The sequence below is a fragment of the Lolium perenne genome, chromosome 7 (assembly GCF_019359855.2).
Source record: "Lolium perenne isolate Kyuss_39 chromosome 7, Kyuss_2.0, whole genome shotgun sequence".
Classification (NCBI taxonomy): Eukaryota; Viridiplantae; Streptophyta; class Magnoliopsida; order Poales; family Poaceae; genus Lolium; species Lolium perenne.
This window is the reverse complement of record NC_067250.2, coordinates 199,341,170-199,359,902: the sequence shown is the minus strand read 5'-3', so window position 1 is coordinate 199,359,902 and position 18,733 is coordinate 199,341,170. Positions and strand designations below refer to the sequence as shown.

At 42.6% G+C, this 18,733-nt stretch overlaps 1 long non-coding RNA gene across 18 annotated transcripts; it reads left to right on the top strand.

Annotated features, from left to right (window-relative positions):
- The first annotated feature begins 3,698 nt into the window (after window positions 1–3,698).
- LOC127314533 (uncharacterized) lies at window positions 3,699–9,133 on the top strand. 18 transcript variants are annotated; one of them, XR_007859725.1, is made up of 8 exons: window positions 3,699–4,543; window positions 5,024–5,079; window positions 5,524–5,616; window positions 5,821–5,943; window positions 6,020–6,061; window positions 6,535–6,694; window positions 6,772–7,754; window positions 8,761–9,133. It is a non-coding gene; the product is annotated as an uncharacterized lncRNA (long non-coding RNA). The 18 variants fall into 18 exon arrangements; XR_007859729.1 differs by having other exon boundaries at window positions 6,465–6,694; XR_007859721.1 differs by having other exon boundaries at window positions 3,699–3,937; window positions 4,149–4,543; window positions 5,821–6,694.
- Window positions 9,134–18,733: the final 9,600 nt, after the last annotated feature.

Genomic DNA, 18,733 nt, shown 5'->3' with positions numbered 1-18,733 from the left:
TCTCTTTGCTTCCTTTTGACAAGAGTGAGGTTTATTTGGTGTTAAATTGAGTGGGATAAAAGGTTCCAACCATTTGGAGGCAATGGAGGTGGCTAGGTCAAGATTTGATAATTTGGCTAAAGGTGTATGAGAGTGAAAAATGGAGTTATCTCACTATTTGATTTCTCTCCATTTGATTTGACTTTCCTTGACTCAAAAGTGATTCTTATTAGTTTAGAAACATTTTCAAACCATTGAGACCATTTCAAATGATCTTGCTCAAGATTTGTAAAATTGACCCAAACACCTGAGAGATGACAAGTCCAAATTTCTTATTCTGGTAAGGTTCTCCCCTTGCTTTACTTGAGCAAGGTTGAGGGTCAATTTAGGGTTAGATTAGGTTTAGAGATGGTTTCACACCATTTGGTCAAGGTAGAAGTGCATAGGGCAAAAGTTGGTGAAAATGGCTATGTGTCACATATGCCTTTATGCATATGTGGCATTTGATTTCTAATTGGACTAGGCTTGACCCAATTGATGTTCTTGAGAGTTGAAATGGTATATAGGAGGGATCCAACCATTCAATTACAAGTCTTAGGGTCAAGATTCTCACTTTCACAAATTTGATATTTTGCTCTCATATGCCTCTATGGCATTATCACTTTCTTTTTAAAAACAACTTTTGTTTCATTTTGGATTGGGTTGGAGAAGTACTAGATCAGGTTTATAAAGGTTTTCCAATCCTCTAAAATAAGGTAGAAAGGCCTAGGGTAAAGTTTTACCAAAATAGCCATAGGCATATATGCCTCTTTCTTAAATAAGATTTTTCCCTTTTATTTTATTTCTCAAAGATTGATGACAAGAGGGATGTGGGTTAGGGTTTAATAAGTTTTGCAATGGTTCACCACCATTTAGCAAAATAAGAAAAGGTAGGGTTCAAGATTTACAAATTAAGGCTATAGGCCCACATATGGCTTTTCCTTTATTTTAGGTTTCTCAAATAAATCCAAAGGATTGTTGAGGAGGTTAGGGTTTAGGATCTTTCTTATTTGATTTCTTTCTCTTTTGATTTCTTTGGGGTTTGTGATCTTCCCTTGATCACTTTAGGGTTTTAGGTTTTCTTACCTAAGCATAATAACACTCATCATGGCCAAAAACACAAGTAATAGGTATGAGCACTAAGCATAGCACTCTATTTAAGAAAAGTTTTTGTTGGTTCTCATTTTTGGAAAAAAGGAAATTCATTTTCTCTTTATTTTGAAATTTGGGGTGTTACAAACTGCATCCCTGTGGTACTTGACCCAAGGTTCAAAATGGAGCACGTGGAGTTCCGATTGAAGCAATATTTTGGAGTTAATGCGGGTAAGCACATCCAAGAAGTCAAGACAGCTATGGAAGTATTGTTTACTGAATATACAGCTGAGTTTGAAGAAAATATGGAAATTTTGTCACAAGAAGGAAGTGGTGAGGAGGTTGCTTTGGCTGATACTTCTCTCTCGGATTGGCAGGCGCATATAAAGCTTAAGGTAGCTAGATGCCGCAATGAGCTGCAACAGTACGTTGAAGAAGGATTTCATCCTTGTACACCAGATTTCAACATCCTTAAGTGGTGGGATGTGAACTCGGAAAGGTATCCAATCCTTGGCAACATGGCTCGTGATGTGCTAGCTGTACCAGCTTCAACGGTTGCCTCAGAATCTGCGTTCAGCGCATGTGGGAGAGTAATTACAGATCACAGAAGTAGCCTAGCACCTGAAACTGTTGAGGCATTGATGTGTTATGGTGATTGGATTAGATCTCGCAGTAAGTACCTTTTTCCAGCATCTACTCTATTTCATACATTTGTATCGTGTGGCCTATTTTGACTTGTATTGCTGCAGAACCTACAAATGCTGGACAGGAAAACCGCTGTGAAGAACAAAGAGTGGTGGATCATCTTGTCTCTGGTACCTGATGTGCCAGATGTTAACTGATATGTACCTGAGAGGTTGGTACTCTGAAATTATATCTCCTTCATGGCGTTTGTTTTTGACATGATGTAGCTAGTCTGTTAACTTTATATCTAGTTTGTTACCTTTGCCTACATATTTGATACAAAAAAGTAACTGTCAAAGTTGTATAATGAAGACAGGCTAAAGTCTATTTACTGAAAGACCGGAGTAGTCGAGTTTAATTGACAATGTTCTTTTTACGAGAATTTCACTAAGAAACATCTGTTCATGAATGCTATTGCTAGTGTGCCTGGTTAGGATAGTTATCTTTGTGCAAAATTTATGTGCTTCCTAACTTTTTGTTTGATCAAACGACTTATATTTGCAGTTGTAGCAAAATTTGTAAAGCCATATCCTATATTTCTATTTCATCTTGTAATAATATCATAGGGAGCTTCATGATGTTGATGTTCTGAGATTTCTTGGACGGGTATAGATCTGAGCATGTGGGTATATTTGAGATGCTTGTGAGTTCTTAGCGAAGCTATGAAGTTGGTTTTAAGTTTGTGAAGTGCAGAATACCATGCCTTCATGACCACTTGTGCCCAGTTTCCATTTACTTTACTCAGTAAGGTATTGATAGTGGAATGTGTCTGTTCGGTAATGTTCTTTGTGAGAATGTTTAATGGGTAGATACAGGGGATGCAAACCGCTTGTACAATGTGAAAGAAAGTGGTCATTGCATCGTGTTTAACTCTAGGTATCTCACCTGGTCAAGACACTCGTTATACATTCATAGTTGCTTGTGCATTCTTGCGGCTATTTCTATTGTAGCTCTTGAATTCTTGGTCGGTGCAAGTGTTGTTTCTTGGTGTGCTTGCAGTTCACTATCGTCGTATACCTGCTTCCTCGACTTTGTCATTACGCACAGTAAATGCCTCGGGGTTGAGTGATTTCTCGGGAACGTGATATTTGGGCCGCCTCTTAAGTATCGGGCAGAGAAGCGAAGAAGATCAGGCAACAAAAGAAGCCCAAACTGAGCTTGCCTCTGAACTTGTCTCTGAACTTGCCTCGCCTGGTCGAATCAGTAGAGCCTTATGGTCCATGTAGACCGCCTTCATCTGCCTGTCTTTTATTGCTTTTCTCTAGCTTAACATATATCAGTATAATTGTGATGCAACTGAGTTCCATTGTTTGAGAGGCATTCTCCTTTTAAAAGAGATGCTCATGTGTTTGAGAGGCATTCTCCTGTCATTTCTGTTTGTGTTGTTTTGAGATACTCTGAATTTAATGGGACATTTTCCTGTCATTTCCATTTGTATTTCCATTTGTATTGTTTTGAAATAGTCTGAATTTCTGGACGCTGCTTATACATGTATAATTTATAGCAAGTATACGTCTGAAGGAATAAAAAGCTAGTGGGTAAAGTCTGAAGGAATAAACAGCTACAAGCCTCGATCGCTTGATCCCCCCAGCGATCGCTTTTCTTTTTGGAGCGAAATCCACGCCAACGCCCAACGGCCCATGCGCTTGGCGGGCTAAAGTGGGCCGACTGGACGCCACTTCCTATTAGAAAAATAAAAGTGCAGCAAGTGGCCTCCCGCTTTGGGCTGGCGGACAGAGGTGGCCAAGAAGTGGTTTCCCACGGACAGGCCCACCTACAGCCTGACATATGGGCCTTGCGTCATTTATCGGTAGCCCGCTGAGGCTTGGCAGCCGATTCGTCTGTCCAGGTGAAACGGCAAGATACCCCTCAAAAAAAAAAAAAGGTGAAACGGCAAGACTCCTATTCCCCTCCCGGTAACACGAAACTATCAACCGCATCTTCCTTCCTTCGCGACGGCGACCTCCCCGCACCCCACTCCTCCCGATCTCGGCCTAGGGGCGAAACCAGGAGCGTCGCTGCTGCTTCCGTCGTCTCTGGAAAGAGAATACCCCTATCCGTTCCTGTCCTTCTCGATTGGAGCAAGTCGTTCAAGGCCGAACAACACCGCCGCTGGCCGCTGCAGTTAACTGCCTAGAAGAAGGTACGTGGCCTCTGCGCGGGTGGTGCCCTTTCCATTCCCTTTCTTTCCGGTTGTAGTGAAAAGATTGCTGCCCTGTCTGCCTCATTTGATCCTCTCTCTCCTACTTCATTGCTGATTTGATTTCTCTCACCCCTGTTTCCTGGAAATGCATATTTCTGATTCATGTTGTTCTTTTGGTGATTATATCGGGATCATGGCGTCCACGACGAAGGGAAAGATGGCGCGGACGATGACAACAGAGAGCGATGCGGAGGCCCGAGGGGGAGTCGGCGGCTTCAAGGTCTCCAGGACGACGCGGAGGAGGCAGGGGATGCGGCGTTCGTCTCTCTGGTGAAAGGAAAAGACAGGGGGGCTGTGGACTAGCATCTTGGACAACGCGCATCCTCTCAACTAGCCTCTTCCACAGCGTAGTAGGAGATGAGCGACATCGAACAGATAAGCCGTAGCAGTAGATCCGCGTCTTCCACCTGAGAGCCCTATGTACTCATCAGGTTTAATCGTTCATATATGATATATCACACTATTTTTTCTTGTTGCAGATATGTGTTCCCTGGATGTTGTAGGAGCAGCAAATCTAATTATAAATTTTCTACCACAAACCATCAGGTTTTACCCAGATAAGCTCTTAGATTAAATCTCTTTAATTGTCTGATTTCTGTTTCTTACACGGGAATGCTTAATTTCTTGCTACATATTTTAGCCTACCAAAACATCTTATATTTTTGGAATAGAGGTAATAGGTTATTATTTTAATTGATATAGATGATCTTGGATGGTTAGTACTTATCTATACTTGATCCATAATTCTAATCCTTTTCCCTGTGAAATTTCTGCATATGATTGAAAATCTTGTTGTACTACCTCACTAATTTGTATATGTGTTCTTTAAGAAAGTGTTGTCAGAACTTCATAGAATTGAAAGCTTCGTCCATTCACTTAATATGGTGGCATGTTTTTTTCTTAATCACTTGCATGTTACATTCAGCGATATTGATGGATTGAAGCAAAATCACTCCATTGTTGGCTACCATACAGTATATGTATAGCAGCTTAAGTATATTGATGGCTTGTTATCCTTGATTGAAGATGCCTTGGTGAGGGATTGGACACTCGAACTGTTGCTGGATTCTTCCCTTGCATAGGTAACCTTTTTGATGGGTTTATATGGTCATGTCTCTAGCTTACCACTGTTAAAATTTTCAACTAGGGATCAAAAGCTATTTTCTTATACTAGCTTGCTGCAGCTTATAGTACCAAGCTATTTTCTTATACTAGCTTGCTGCAGCTTATAGTACCAGGAATCAAGATACTATTTCTTCTGGTGCTTAGATGTGTTAGCCAGTGATATTTCTGGTAAGACACAATATACAATTGATGAATGATTCAACAAATTCTAGGCAAAGAAAGATATTTTACAGGTTTAACTAGGCTTGGATCTGCCCGGCTTGGAACAGTTAGCTTCGTCTCTGTCGATTGAATGAGTATTGTTGGTCACAATATATGATAAACTGAAATTTCTGTTCAGCATATCGGCTTTTTATGTATATGTGTAGATTCCTTGAAGCCTTGGAATTTCTCTCTTACAGGGGGGTAAGCTAGCTGACTGGAGCATTGGCCTTTCTTGCCTTGTATTACCGACTCGGAGGCTGCCTGTGAAACAAAACTTCTGAGGATGCCATGTACTACCTCTGTTCCTAAGAAGAAGGCATATAATTTTTTTTCCTCATTCAAACAATGTAAAGTTTAACCAAGATAATTTTTTGTCCTTATTCTTGTCGGAGTTTCTACTCCTCAAATAAATTCCATCATCTAAATTGTCCCCAGTTGTTGTATATTGCAATTTTCCGGTGCTATTGAAATGTTTCCCCTCTTTTTTGGTGCAGGATACAAGACAATTCGGAGCAAGTTGGCCCAGAAGTGCTAACATGATTAGAAGTGATGTAGCTAATACTTTGTTTTGAGATGATACAAGATCCTATGAACTATTTGCTTGAGAGATCCACATGGTAAGATTCCTACTTTCTTTGTCTTATTTCTATTATCCCAAGATAAGCTTGTTTCCTCTGGTGGTATGCCTTTCAGATGAAGAGCATCATTGGTCCAGTTCTAGATTCAGCCATTAAGGTTTGCTTGGCCTTAAAACATCAGTACTTATCTAATTGTATACATGTTCTAGCATCTTGCTACAAACGAGATTTGGATCATTGGTCCTGTTCTAGATTCAGCCATTAAGGTTTGCTTGGCCTTAGAACATCAGTACTTATCTAATTGTACACCCGTTCTCGATTTACTGTACATCACCATTAGGATTTTTTCTGCCACAACTTGTTTGCACTAGCACAATTTATAGATTGAGGAAAAATTGACTAATTTTACACATGCATGTTAATTATTGTCCAACATAGGCACAAAATAATTGGAACATTGTTCTTCATTTATTGGAGTTCATATATTATAGAAAAGGAATAACCAAACAAGTTATTCTGCATAGTTGTTGACAAGTGTCAAATAAATTCATCATTTTCAGACCGTATGCATGATATTTTAAAATGTGGGTGGTACAAACTTGCTTTACTTTGAACACTATGCGAAACCAGTTGCATTGCTGCTGCTCCGTCGTCTCTGAAGAGAGAATACCCCTATCCGTTCATGCCCTTCTCGATTGGAGCCAGTCATTCAAGGAGGAACAGCACCGCTGCTGCCCTCCCCACCTTCCGTCCGGTGGGGCAGCTGAGAGGGGCTCCAGCAGCAAGTCCGGTAGGGGAGTGTGGTCTTCCTATTGGGCCACCGTGTGCAGCGGCAAGGGATTTACTTGTTTGGGTGCTGACCTGTAGGTCTCGCTGGCTGGTGTTGCTGTCTGCTACACAATCTATGGAAACGTCGCAATCTATGGAAATATTGCTTCTATGCTGAAGCACAAAAATGTTATCGCTGTTGGAAATGCTTGACTATTTCCTTGCTAGGGATGAACTGGGGTAATTACGTTTCAATGTTTTCTTCTCATTTTATCTTTCCAATTTTTATTGATGGTCCCATGATTTTTAGGAATTATGCCAATTAATTATGAACTCTTCATATCATAAAACTTTTTATTACAGTACTATAAACATTATCATTTGTTTCGTTTTGATAATTTTAGGTTAACTTTCCATCACTCGATAGTCAAGAATGCAGTGGGGACCTATACTGGATACGTTTAGTTCTTTACCCAGCTATACTTGTATTACTTAATGCCAAATGACGATGGCGTTCTGAGAGAACTTGCATCCTGTAGGGGAGCCATACAAACACACCTCACTCAGCACATATATTCACATTAACAGGAGTATGGTACCAGGATTGAACCATCAACACAGCAAAGTTTGTGATGACATTCTAAAGCTTCTTGATTTCCTACCTTGTCCTCTCTTCTGTGTAGCACAGCCCAAGATGTCCTACTTGAAAATGGATGGTGGCTATGATAGGTATATTTTTGGCCTATGAAGAATAATTTCAGCCAGTAATTTATTGGTTTGATGAAATTCGAATGTCTATTCTAAGTGTGAATCCATAAATACCTTTGGGAGGTTATGACTCGAGCTGACAGGAAAGTAGCAGCTGAGCTATTCAACTATATTTTGTGACTATAAAGGCAATTGGTCTAATGTTGGAATCTTTAGTCAAATTGATGCACAAACATGATGATTTTCTCTATGTTTGATCAAAGTGAAATTTACACGGGTTGATGTGTGGGTGCTATTGACATGTACTGATTATTTCCCCGGCTTCATTCTAGCACAAAGTGGAACAAAGAGCACTGCCTCCTTAACTAATACAGGTTTTTCTCTTCCATTTTCAGATTTTTATCATCATGGAGATATATATATGTGGATTTCAGCTTTATATAATCCTATGTTTTGTTATTTCTGAGGAAAGACATTTAGTATACCTGGGATCAATCAGAATCTCCAGACAAATAAGAAACCTTATCATGAAAGTTCATGTTTACAGACAATGGGACGGATTTACATAAGTTTGTGTAGATGTATGTTAAATTACATAATTAGCACATAAGTTAGAAATGCTTCAAGCTTTTGAACCCTTATAACAAATATCTATGGTATTTTGACCACTCTTTTTCTAAGGTGGACGGGCGCGGCAAAGCGCGCCTTTATGTTCTAGTTTATCTTGTAACCGGTCTTGCTTTGTCATCTTTCACGTGTGCAAGCTAAACTCCGTTTATCTTGTAATCAGATTTTTCTGAAAAGATCTTGTAGTCGGTCTAGTTTGGGTATGTCACGGGATTTTTGCTAAAGTCCATTCATCTTGTAATCGGATTTTTTTAGAAGATCTTGTAATCGGTCTTGGTTGGGCACATCATCGGATTTTTGCCAGATTCAATCGCCTGGCTGACGCCGTGACGCGCAATTGCTTCCGTAGTAGTTTTTAAAAAAGAATCTAGACTCCTCACTTTTAGCTCGTTATTAATTGGGTGGGCACGTCACATTTTTTTTCCAGATTCGATCAACTGGCTGACACGGTATTGTTTTGGTAGTAGTTTTCTTAAAAATCTGAACCGTTCACTTTTAACTGGTTAATCTAAGCCATTAGTTGTCTTGTGTTTTAATTATATAATAGATATGTATGTTAAATGTGCCAAATGTATATATGTTATAGCAATTCATTTAGCTTTGATACATTTGGCTTCACTTTAATATTAATATGTATGTTAAATATGCCAAATGTATATATGCTATTGCAATTCATTTAGCTTTGATACATTTGGCTTCACTTTAATATTAATCTGAATGTTAAATATGCTAAATGTATATATGTTATTGCAGTTAATGCCAAGCACACCAATGCACGGCCTGGCGGCTTACTACAACCTCTTCCAGTCCCAGAGGGCGCCTGTCGTGACATCACCATGGACTTCATCGACGAACTACCACTCTCAGAGGGATTTGATGTCATCCTTGTCGTCGTTGACAGGTTCACGAAGATGGGCATAACTTTGATGCAATGACCTCGCCAGAGACCTTTATAAAAAAAATGTTGTGATGCTATTTTTTTTGCTATAATTGTTTTGTTGTTTCGCTACTTTAGTATAGAAATTTTGCTACGAGGTCTCCGGCGAGGTCTTCGTCAATATTTCCGATGATATTGGGTTTTGCCACATTAGCATTTTTCTGCTACAATAGCAATTTTTTTTTGCTACGAGGTCTCCGACGAGCTCAGCCTTTTTATTTGATTTCGTGACTGAACCTTTTTTGCTACAATGTAGCAAAGCGAGTTAATTTTTTGCTGCTGGGAGGTATTTTTTTGCTACATTCGGTAAAATCAGATCTGGCCATCCAAGATGGCCAATCTGACAGTTGGCGACCCGGGAGCTGGGAAATCAGATGGACCCTGCTACACAGTGCCCTAGCACTGTATAGTCTTACGGAGTGCCCCACCCAAAAATAGTAAAAGTTCTGGTCCCCTCTCTTGATGCTTCCTAAAATAGAAAGTTCGGTCCCCAGCCCACCGTTCCACCACCTCCCTGCCTGATTAATTACTGAGACTTTTTTACTCCGCTTGAGACAAGATACTGGATCCCAAAACACTGCAGTTCACCCTTTCTTCCACCACGTGATTGAAATCTTTGCTTATGGAAAATATACTTCCAACATACGTCCACATTTTTAGAAAAAACCCGATTGGAAATTCAGTAATTTGTAAATTCTACTTATTCCATGTAACAAAGCATGATCGTAAATACATCGCCACATTCCTCTCTCTAACTAACACAAAAGTGAGAAAATGACTAGATTAACAGCAGATTAATTTTGTAAAATGACTTGATTGTAAAAATGTTACCACTCGATTGTGAGCAGATTAAATTTGCAAAAGCAACAATATTTTACATGTAGCAACAGAATGTAAGAAGCATAGGAAATTGCATGTTTTTCTATTGCCAGCTAGGAAAAACTTCATCACGGTACAACCAGCCTTTTGAGGGAACTACATTTCTATATTGTAAAACCTCAAGAACCAGAAATACATCAAACTAAACTAAAAATTGTAAAATACATGGAACTGAACCTGAAGAACACAGGAAGGACATTGATATAATTTACTACATCTATGCTATTGTTAGATGTAACAAAATAGTTTTATCCTACTGCTTGAAGTTAATTAGATGTAAAAATACTAGTTAGATGTAAAAAAATATACGTGTAAAAAAAATAGTTAGATGTAAAAAGAATCAGAGATCTCCAGCTACTTTTTTGATGTACTAAAATAGTTCTTACATGTAATAAAAAAAGTACCTGGATGTAACTAAATTCAGAGATGTATGCAAAACGGTCCTGGATGAAAAAAAATAGATGAATCTGTGGGAAACTACATGTTAAATCCTAAGAAATACATAGAATTTGTTTTAGGTCTTTGGATTGCAGGAGAGTAGTACAAGATAGGAGAGTAGTCGTAGACATGGTACTATTACTGGAATAAAATCAAATGCATCGAGGATGCCCTGCCCCAGCTGATCATAGGAGGTCAAGAGGCCACACCTTTCAGTCATCATGAATGTCTGAAAAAATTACAGCCTGTAACAATGCTAATTAGGTGTAAACAAGTACTAATTAGATGTAACAAAATTCAGAGATATTCAACTGCTTATTAGATGTAAAAGATAGTGCTTACATGTAATAAATAGTATTTAGATGTAACAAAATTAGAGAGATATGCAAAAGAACAGTACATGGATGTAAAAAAAAAGATGAACTTATGCTGGACAGTATAGGTTCTGTACTAGTACAGAACAGATCGATGTTGATTAATTCAGAAAAAATTGGTCCGTAGGCTAGGAGCAAAATATGATTCAGTCATGCGCATTGGATGCCGATTCTTCTCCAGCCTAGTCACCAAATTGGCAAATCCTAATACCTCCCGTCGTCGTACAGATGCACCATGGATTCATGCGTTGATGAAACCAGGGCGAGATAGATACGGAGGAAGTGGAGGAGGGCAGGTTGCGCTGGGTGGACAGGTACGACCGCGCCATCGTCCCCACCGTCCTAGGCACTTGCGGACGGCCGCTCGGCGAGCAGCAGCCCGTCATGGTCGGACGCGAGCAGCAGGTTGGCCGCCGGCGTCGAGGTCGTCGTGGTCCAGCCCATCTGCAGAGTGCATGGCCGGGACGCGAGCTGCATCTAGCAGCCGCTGGCGTCGAGGTCGTCGCGCGGCCAGGACGCGAGTTGCATCTCGCAGCCACAACCGCCGAGGTTGTCGTTGTCCAGGCCATATGATATGGAGAACTGGCGCTGCTTGTTCCTCCGTCCCCCGCAGCAACACCAGCGCCATGGCCGCCGCCCTCACCTTGGTTGGGAGTGTGGTCGCCGTGCGGTTCCCCCACCGTCGCCATGGCCGCCCTTCTCCTCTGGAGCACTGGCTCCGCTCGTGCCTCTCCCTCCCCACAGCCGCGCCAAGGCCATGGTCGCCGCCCTTCACCTCGATCTCGTCCCTCCGCCGACCTGAGGATCCACTCGATTTGGGGTTAATCACTCTACTTTCGCCGCCCGGGTTCGAGTTAGTGGGGGAGAGGATGCAGATGACATGCGGCTGGGCTGAAGAATGAGCGGAGGAGAGGAGAGCCACGTGCCTGTTGTCCGGCTGAAAAGTCATCCGCCGCCTGATCTCGATCCAACGGACGCGACGAGGGAGCACCGTGTAAGACAGGAGAGTGCCCCCGCACGGAATAGAATTTGGGAAATCAGATCCCCCGGGGGACGCCCAGTTTCCTATTTTGAAACCGAGGCAGTAGATAACAAAGATGGGCATAACTTTGATGCAACCCCACATAGTAGACATAGATATGGCTAGATAAGATATGGACCAGACAGACCTCTCAGTTCGATTCAGTCGATTAGCTAATGTTTAGCAGTTCTTTTATTTTGTAGAGGGAAAGATTGTAAACTTAACCATGTGCCATAGTTTCCCAAAATCAAATTCTAAAACAGCTAGCTCATTTATGTTCAGTGTTCAGCAACGACACCCAACATAATATACCACGGGATAGGCTACTTACTTCGATGGGCTGAACCAACAGTGCATTGGAATCAGAACTCATGCAACAACCTGACTAATTTTACAAGCTTACTTGCTTCGATAGGCTAAGCCCACGCATTCCGTACAGCAAAATTTTGGCAGGCAAAAGTTTACCAAAATCACCCCCAATCGACTTAACTTAGTTATGGAGTAGTAATAAAGTATTCACACGGCAATAGCGAACAGAGGATAGAACACACACACATATAACTTAGTTCTAGAGCACTAGCATACATGGATGGTTCAATAACATAGATGGGCATTACTTAGTTCGGGACCCCTAACATACATGGATGTTCCAATAACATAGATGGGCATAACTTAGCTGCAAGCTACACAGTTGACATAGATAGATAGATAGATAGATAGATAGATAGATATGGACCAGACAGAGGATTAGCTCTCAGTTGGGTTCAAGCTAGTCGGCGGCCACCTCGTTATGGACCATATGCATTGTGCTCCTCTCTTCAGTATAGATCGGAGAGCAAGCTGTCGGCCTGCTTCACTGGATCCAACGGAGCATAAAAGCAAGCATAGTTGGGGTCATCGCGGGATGCAAAGGTGAGTATAGGGTTTCGCCTCTTCTTCGACTCTTCCCACATTGCCCTGCCCTCTTTCTCTGACTCGGCGGCGTTGGTGAAGTAGTCGTCGTCCACCTCGACGTGGCCCTTCTCAAGGAACTCGTCACGTACCCTGTTCTGGAACTGCAAGAAGCTAGCGCGGATTCTCTCTGAACGGGCGGCGCCTTCCTTGTGCAGCTGGATTCTTTCCTCGGTCATGAAAGACATCTTCATCTCCTCGCTCTCCATGTCGATGGGCTTTTCTCTCGGCATGGACAGGATGAGACCAACGTACTCATCAGGAAGCCGCTGCTTGCCTTTTACTGCAGCAGGCTGCTCAGAGGCAGCGCACTTGTGCACCTTCTCCGTCTGGATCTTGTCCATCGCCGCCGCTGCCTTCCCTGCCACGACTGGCGCCCCCTTCGGTATGATGGAGAAGGGGGTCTTCTCGCCGCCCCATACCTTCACCGTGGCATGCTTGGCCTTGTCCATCTTCTCCGTCTGGATCTTGTCGATTGCTGTCTTGGCCAACGCCCCTGAGAACGGATTCCTCTCGCCGTCCAACGCTTCCACTGCCATAAGCTTGGCCTTGTCCATCTTCAGGATCAGGAACTCCCCCAAGTCGACGGACGTCTCTTGCCCGTCCTTGGCGAGGCACCGGTCGAGGAACAACGACGGCACAAGCTCCTTGCCGTTCACCTGCTGCTCAATACCCTCCTTCCCGATCATCGACGGAACCCCATCGACGTTCGCCCACTCCTCGCAACACGCCATCGCCGCTTCTCTTCTCCGGTGGATGGATTGGTTGATTGGGGATTCTGATGCGGGCGATGGGTAGGGATAGGAGGACGGGGGAGGCGGCGGCTCGATCTGGATCTATATATAATAGGAGAACCAAACCCTAGATGCAGCTACGAGCCTGACTCGTACCCGAATCGGGCACCGACTGGGCCTAAAGCCCACCTCCCTCTCTATCTCCGTTTTGCTATTTCGTTCCCTTTTTTCCAGAAGTGCCATTAAACTCCAGCTCGGTTCTCAACAACAACAACAACAACAACAATAACAACAACTCCAGCTCAATTTTTACTAGCAAGAGCCGGCGGGGGCACGCCGCGCCCGTGCACATAATATTATTTTATGTTTACTGGAAAGATACTGAAGGACACACGATTCGAAAAAAAAAGATATTGATCAACACAACAGGTAACACTTGATTTGTAGCTCTCTAGACATTGGCATGGAACCCTTGTGTGGTATGTTCTAACTGAATCTTTTTCTATAAGTATGACACACATCTTTTATGTAGGAAAAGTGTTATAGTTGAGATGAACATGAAAATATCTTGTACATATGCAAATAAATAGTTCAATACAACAATACGGATGTGTTGTAGTTCATAAGTCTCACATATCGTACATATAGTGACACAGCAGTGTAAAGCCTGTAATTCAGAAACCCCGTATAGCATACATATAGCAATGCAGAGCTACTGTAATTTAGAGGCGGAGGACTGGCGGTGCAAGCTTGGGGAATGATTTTGAGTATTCCACTTCCTTTCCTCTCTAACTGTCTCTCGCCATCATCATTGTTGTCCCTTCTTGTCGTGGTTTTGTCACCGCAGATGTCATGGCGCTGGTGCTTGGCTTCTTGCAACGCCAATGAGCACTGGCAGTGAGATGGCCGATTGGAGCAAGGTCGGTTTAAGTAGGCCTGGCCATCAATGCACTTGCAGTGTCCCAGCGCCATCGGCAGCAAATGCCGGCGCAGAACGGCGCCACTGGTCAGCGTCAGCTTTGATGGATGTGGCTGCTTCCGCCGGTATGCCTTCCGGTCGCTTCCATGCGAGCCCACGGCACGTTCGATAGGACATGCACGATGTCCACGCAGACGCATCGGCTCCCAAAATTTGGTCGATCGATGGGTCGCGCCGGACGGATCGATCCGTTTGGGTTGTCCCGTTGGAACGTGCGCGGTGAATCCGCTTGTCCGCGCGGACCGATTCGGACGTGAACTATTTGGGTCGGCCCACTAGGGAATGTTGGTTGCAAGAGTGATAGAACAAAATCCAAGCAGTAGGTATTTCAGTTTCATGAATAAAATCAAACATAACCAAAACACACTGCCAACAACTAGGATCATAGTCAGCGGCTATGTGAACATGATTTCAATGATGGTCACACTGATATAGCTTTGGTAAACACTAACTATCATAGTCCAAAGGAAAGCAATCCATCGGACCGACCCAAAGCCGTCTATCTCAGCTTCCATCGAGCGGTCCACGAGGAATTTTCTGTCCACATTTTTTTCTCGTTAATTGCATAGGCAATATTTCTCAAATTTTGCCTCCTCCAAATCGCCTTCCTATATCGATCTGCTCCTCATTGCTCTGCTCTCCCCGCCGCCCCGCGCATCATCTCTACCTACCACGATGCACCCGCTCATCCAGGCCAGAACCTACACATCGACCTTGTTCGACTACTGCGCCGACACACTGCTACTTGTAACATCCCAGGGTTTTAGAGACCAGAATTGAGAGAACACAGTTGTGTGGATTGCATTCATGCATCGAAAACCTAGAAAAAATTCACGATTTTGTTTAAACTAGTCAAAGGGACTGAGGTTTAGGTCATGTCGGTGGAATTGATTAGGTCATCGACGTGGGTGCGATAGATTTCGACATGACCTTTGTCAAACTATTTGGTTTGGGGGAACACAATTTGAATCCAATTCAAATTTGAATAATAGAGGTTCAAATAAGATTTGAATTGAAATTTGAATTATAAACCATTACAGAAAATATAACATGTTTAATCAAACAAACTATTAACCTCAAAATAGATAAAGTATTTAGTACTTAATTACATCCATAACCATCCAATATTTACAAGTCATAAATGTAAGTAATTATATAAAACAATAAGGAAACCATTTCTTTATTCATATTCACCCAATAATAAAATGTTTTTACAAATGAATAAATAAATAAAAGAAACAAGTATAATTACAAGTTACAAGTTCTGAAAAAGAAAAGTCAAAGCCTAAATCAAGTCTTGATTATCATCTTCTTCTGAAGTCTTCAGTATCATTGCAATCGATCAGAAGATTCCCTGCAGACAGGACATCCCCACCCTGAGGCGATTTAGACATAAATAACCCTTTTCTGAAACTATAGCACAGACTGACCCTCCGGCCAAACTATTTCACCCATCTAACCCTTTTGTGTGGCGCCCCTCACGTCGGTGCCACACCTCACTGTGTGGCGCCCGTGCGTGCGGCGCCACTCTCCCAGCCGACGTGGTGTCCTCGATGCTGAGGTGTGCTCCCATCTGACGTGGCAGCGGCGCCACACATCCACTTATAATTGCCCAAAACATACTGTAAGACAATTCACCTGGGACTTAGCCGTTTTGGCAGGTGTGGCACCCGTGGCATCGGCGCCACACAAACAGCCTCGCCAAAACAACTAAGGACTAAGCGTCCGGAGCCCCTGGATGTGTTCGACATATAAATTGACATGTGTGGTGCCCGTGGCATCGGCGCCACACTGTGATGTGTGGCGCCCATGGCAAGGGCGCCACACGTTGACTTGTGTTGAAAAATCACAGAATTGCCTTGGCATGGTTGCAAACTGACAGATTCATATCAACAACAATTTATACAGCAGTTTCATGATGACCCACAATTATAGGGGATCGCAACAGTCTTCGAGGGAAGTAAAACCCAATTTATTGATTCGACACAAGGGGAGCCAAAGAATATTTGTAAGCCTTAACAGCGGAGTTGTCAGTTCAGCTGCACCTGAAAATAGACTTGATCGCAAGAGTTTATCAGTAGCAACAGTTTTATAGCAGTAGCAGTAGTGAAATATAAGCAGCAGTGTAACAAAGACAGCAGTAGTGATTATAGTAAACAACATGATTAAAATACTGTAGGCACAGGGATGGATGAACGGGCGCTGCATGGATAAGAGAACTCATGTAACAATCAAGGCAGGGCATTTGCAGATAGTAATAAAACAGTATCCAAGTACTAAACAACCATAGGCATGTGTTCCATATATAGTCGTACGTGCTCGCAATGAGAAACTTGCACAACATCTTCTGTCCTACCAGCCGGTGGCAGCCGGGCCTCTAGGGAATCTACTGGAAATTAAGGTACTCCTTTTAATAGAGCACCGGAGCAAAGCATTAACACTCCGTGAACACATGTGATCCTCATATCACCGCCTTCCCCTCCGGTTGTCCCAATTTCTGTCACTTTGGGGCCCCGGGTTCCGGACAGCAATATGTGTATACAACTTGCAGGTAAGATCATAAAAGAATGAATATCATCATGAATAAATAACATGTTCAGATCTGAAATCATGGCACTCAGGCCCTAGTGACAAGCATTAAGCATAACAAGTTGCAACAATATCATAAAAGTACCAACAACGGATACTAGGCACCATGCCCTAACAATCTTATGGCTATTACATGAACAATCTCATCCAATCCCTACCATCCCCTTCAGCCTACAGCGGGGGAATTACTCACACATGGATGGGGGAAGCATGGATGGTCGATGGAGAGGCGTCGGTGGTGATGATGGCGATGATCTCCTCCAATTCCCCATCCCGGCAGGGTGCCAGAACGGAGTTTATGGTCCCGAGACGGAGTTTCGCGATGGCGGCGGAGTTCTGGATGTCTTCTGGAAATATGGTCGAACCCCCGTGCGTTTTGAGGTCGAAACCCTTAAGTAGTCGAAAGGGGGGCGTCGGAGGCTGGCCGAGGCGCCACCACCATAGGCCGGCGCGTCCCAGGGGCCCACCGCGCCGCCTTGTGTGGTGGGCGCCTCGTGGCCCCCCTCCTTCTGGTCTTTTGGCTCCGTCCATCTTCTGTGAAAATAGGCCCATTGGAATTAATCCCGGGGATTTTCCTGAAAGTTGAGTTTCTGCACAAAAACAAGACATCAGGGCAATTCTGCTGAAAACAGCGTTAGTCCGTGTTAGTTGTATCCAAAATACACAAATTAGAGGCAAAACAATAGCAAAAGTGTTCGGGAAAGTAGATACGTTTTGGATGTATCAACTCCCCCCAAGCTTAGCTTATTGCTTGTCCTCAAGCAATTCAGTTAACAACTGAGTGCGATAAAAGAGCTTTCACGAACACATTTGTTCATATGATGTAAATATTCTCATGATATGGACGAGTACTTAGGCAATTCATAATAAGATAAATGCAAATAAAGTCATCTAATAGTTATGTCAATCATGAAAAAGATACCAACAAACTAATAATAAGCATCATGAAACACTTCTATAAGCAGGATTGCAATGCTCATAAAAAGATATGATAAAGTGGTATCTCGCTTGCTCGTATTTGTACAGCAAAACATAAATGCCCAGGCACCTCTGAATTTCATGGAAAGACTAGAAGTAAAGAGTATCAAAGATAAAAGCATCAAAGTTATAGTACAGTTAACCATATTCTGGGACAAGCATATTATACTAAGAATGACAGTTATGCTCTCAAGAAGGTGCTCAAAGAAAGGATGGTGACTCAACATAAAAGTAAAAGATTAACCCTTCGCAGAGGGAAGCAGGGATTAACATGTGCTAGAGCTTTTCATTTTTCTAAAGACAGAAGTAAAATTGTTTTGAGAGGTGTTTGTTGTTGTCAACGAATGGTAGTGGGCACTCTAACTACCTCGTCAACCAGACTTTCAAGAGCGGCTCCCATGAAGGACGTTGTCTCTACCAGCAAGGTAGATCATCCCTCTTCTCTTTTGTTTACACATGTATTTTAGTTTCATTATGGATGACACTCCCCCCAACCTTTGCTTACACAAGCCATGGCTAACCGAATCCTCGGGTGCCTTCCAACATTCTCATACCATGGAGGAGTGTCTATTTGCAAATTAAGTTGCTTACTGATAAATCAGGGCAAAACATGTGAAGAAAATTATTTATGAAGGTTGATTAATTGGGGCTGGGCACCCCATTGCCAACTCTTTTTGCAAAATTATTGGATAAGCAGATGTGCCACTAGTCCATTTGTGAAAGTCTGTCAGGAGTAAATGACAAGGTTGAAAGATAAAACACCACATATTTCCTCATGAGCTATAAAACATTAACACAAATTGAGAAGTACTTTGAAGGTTTAAAGGTAGCACATGAGAATTTACT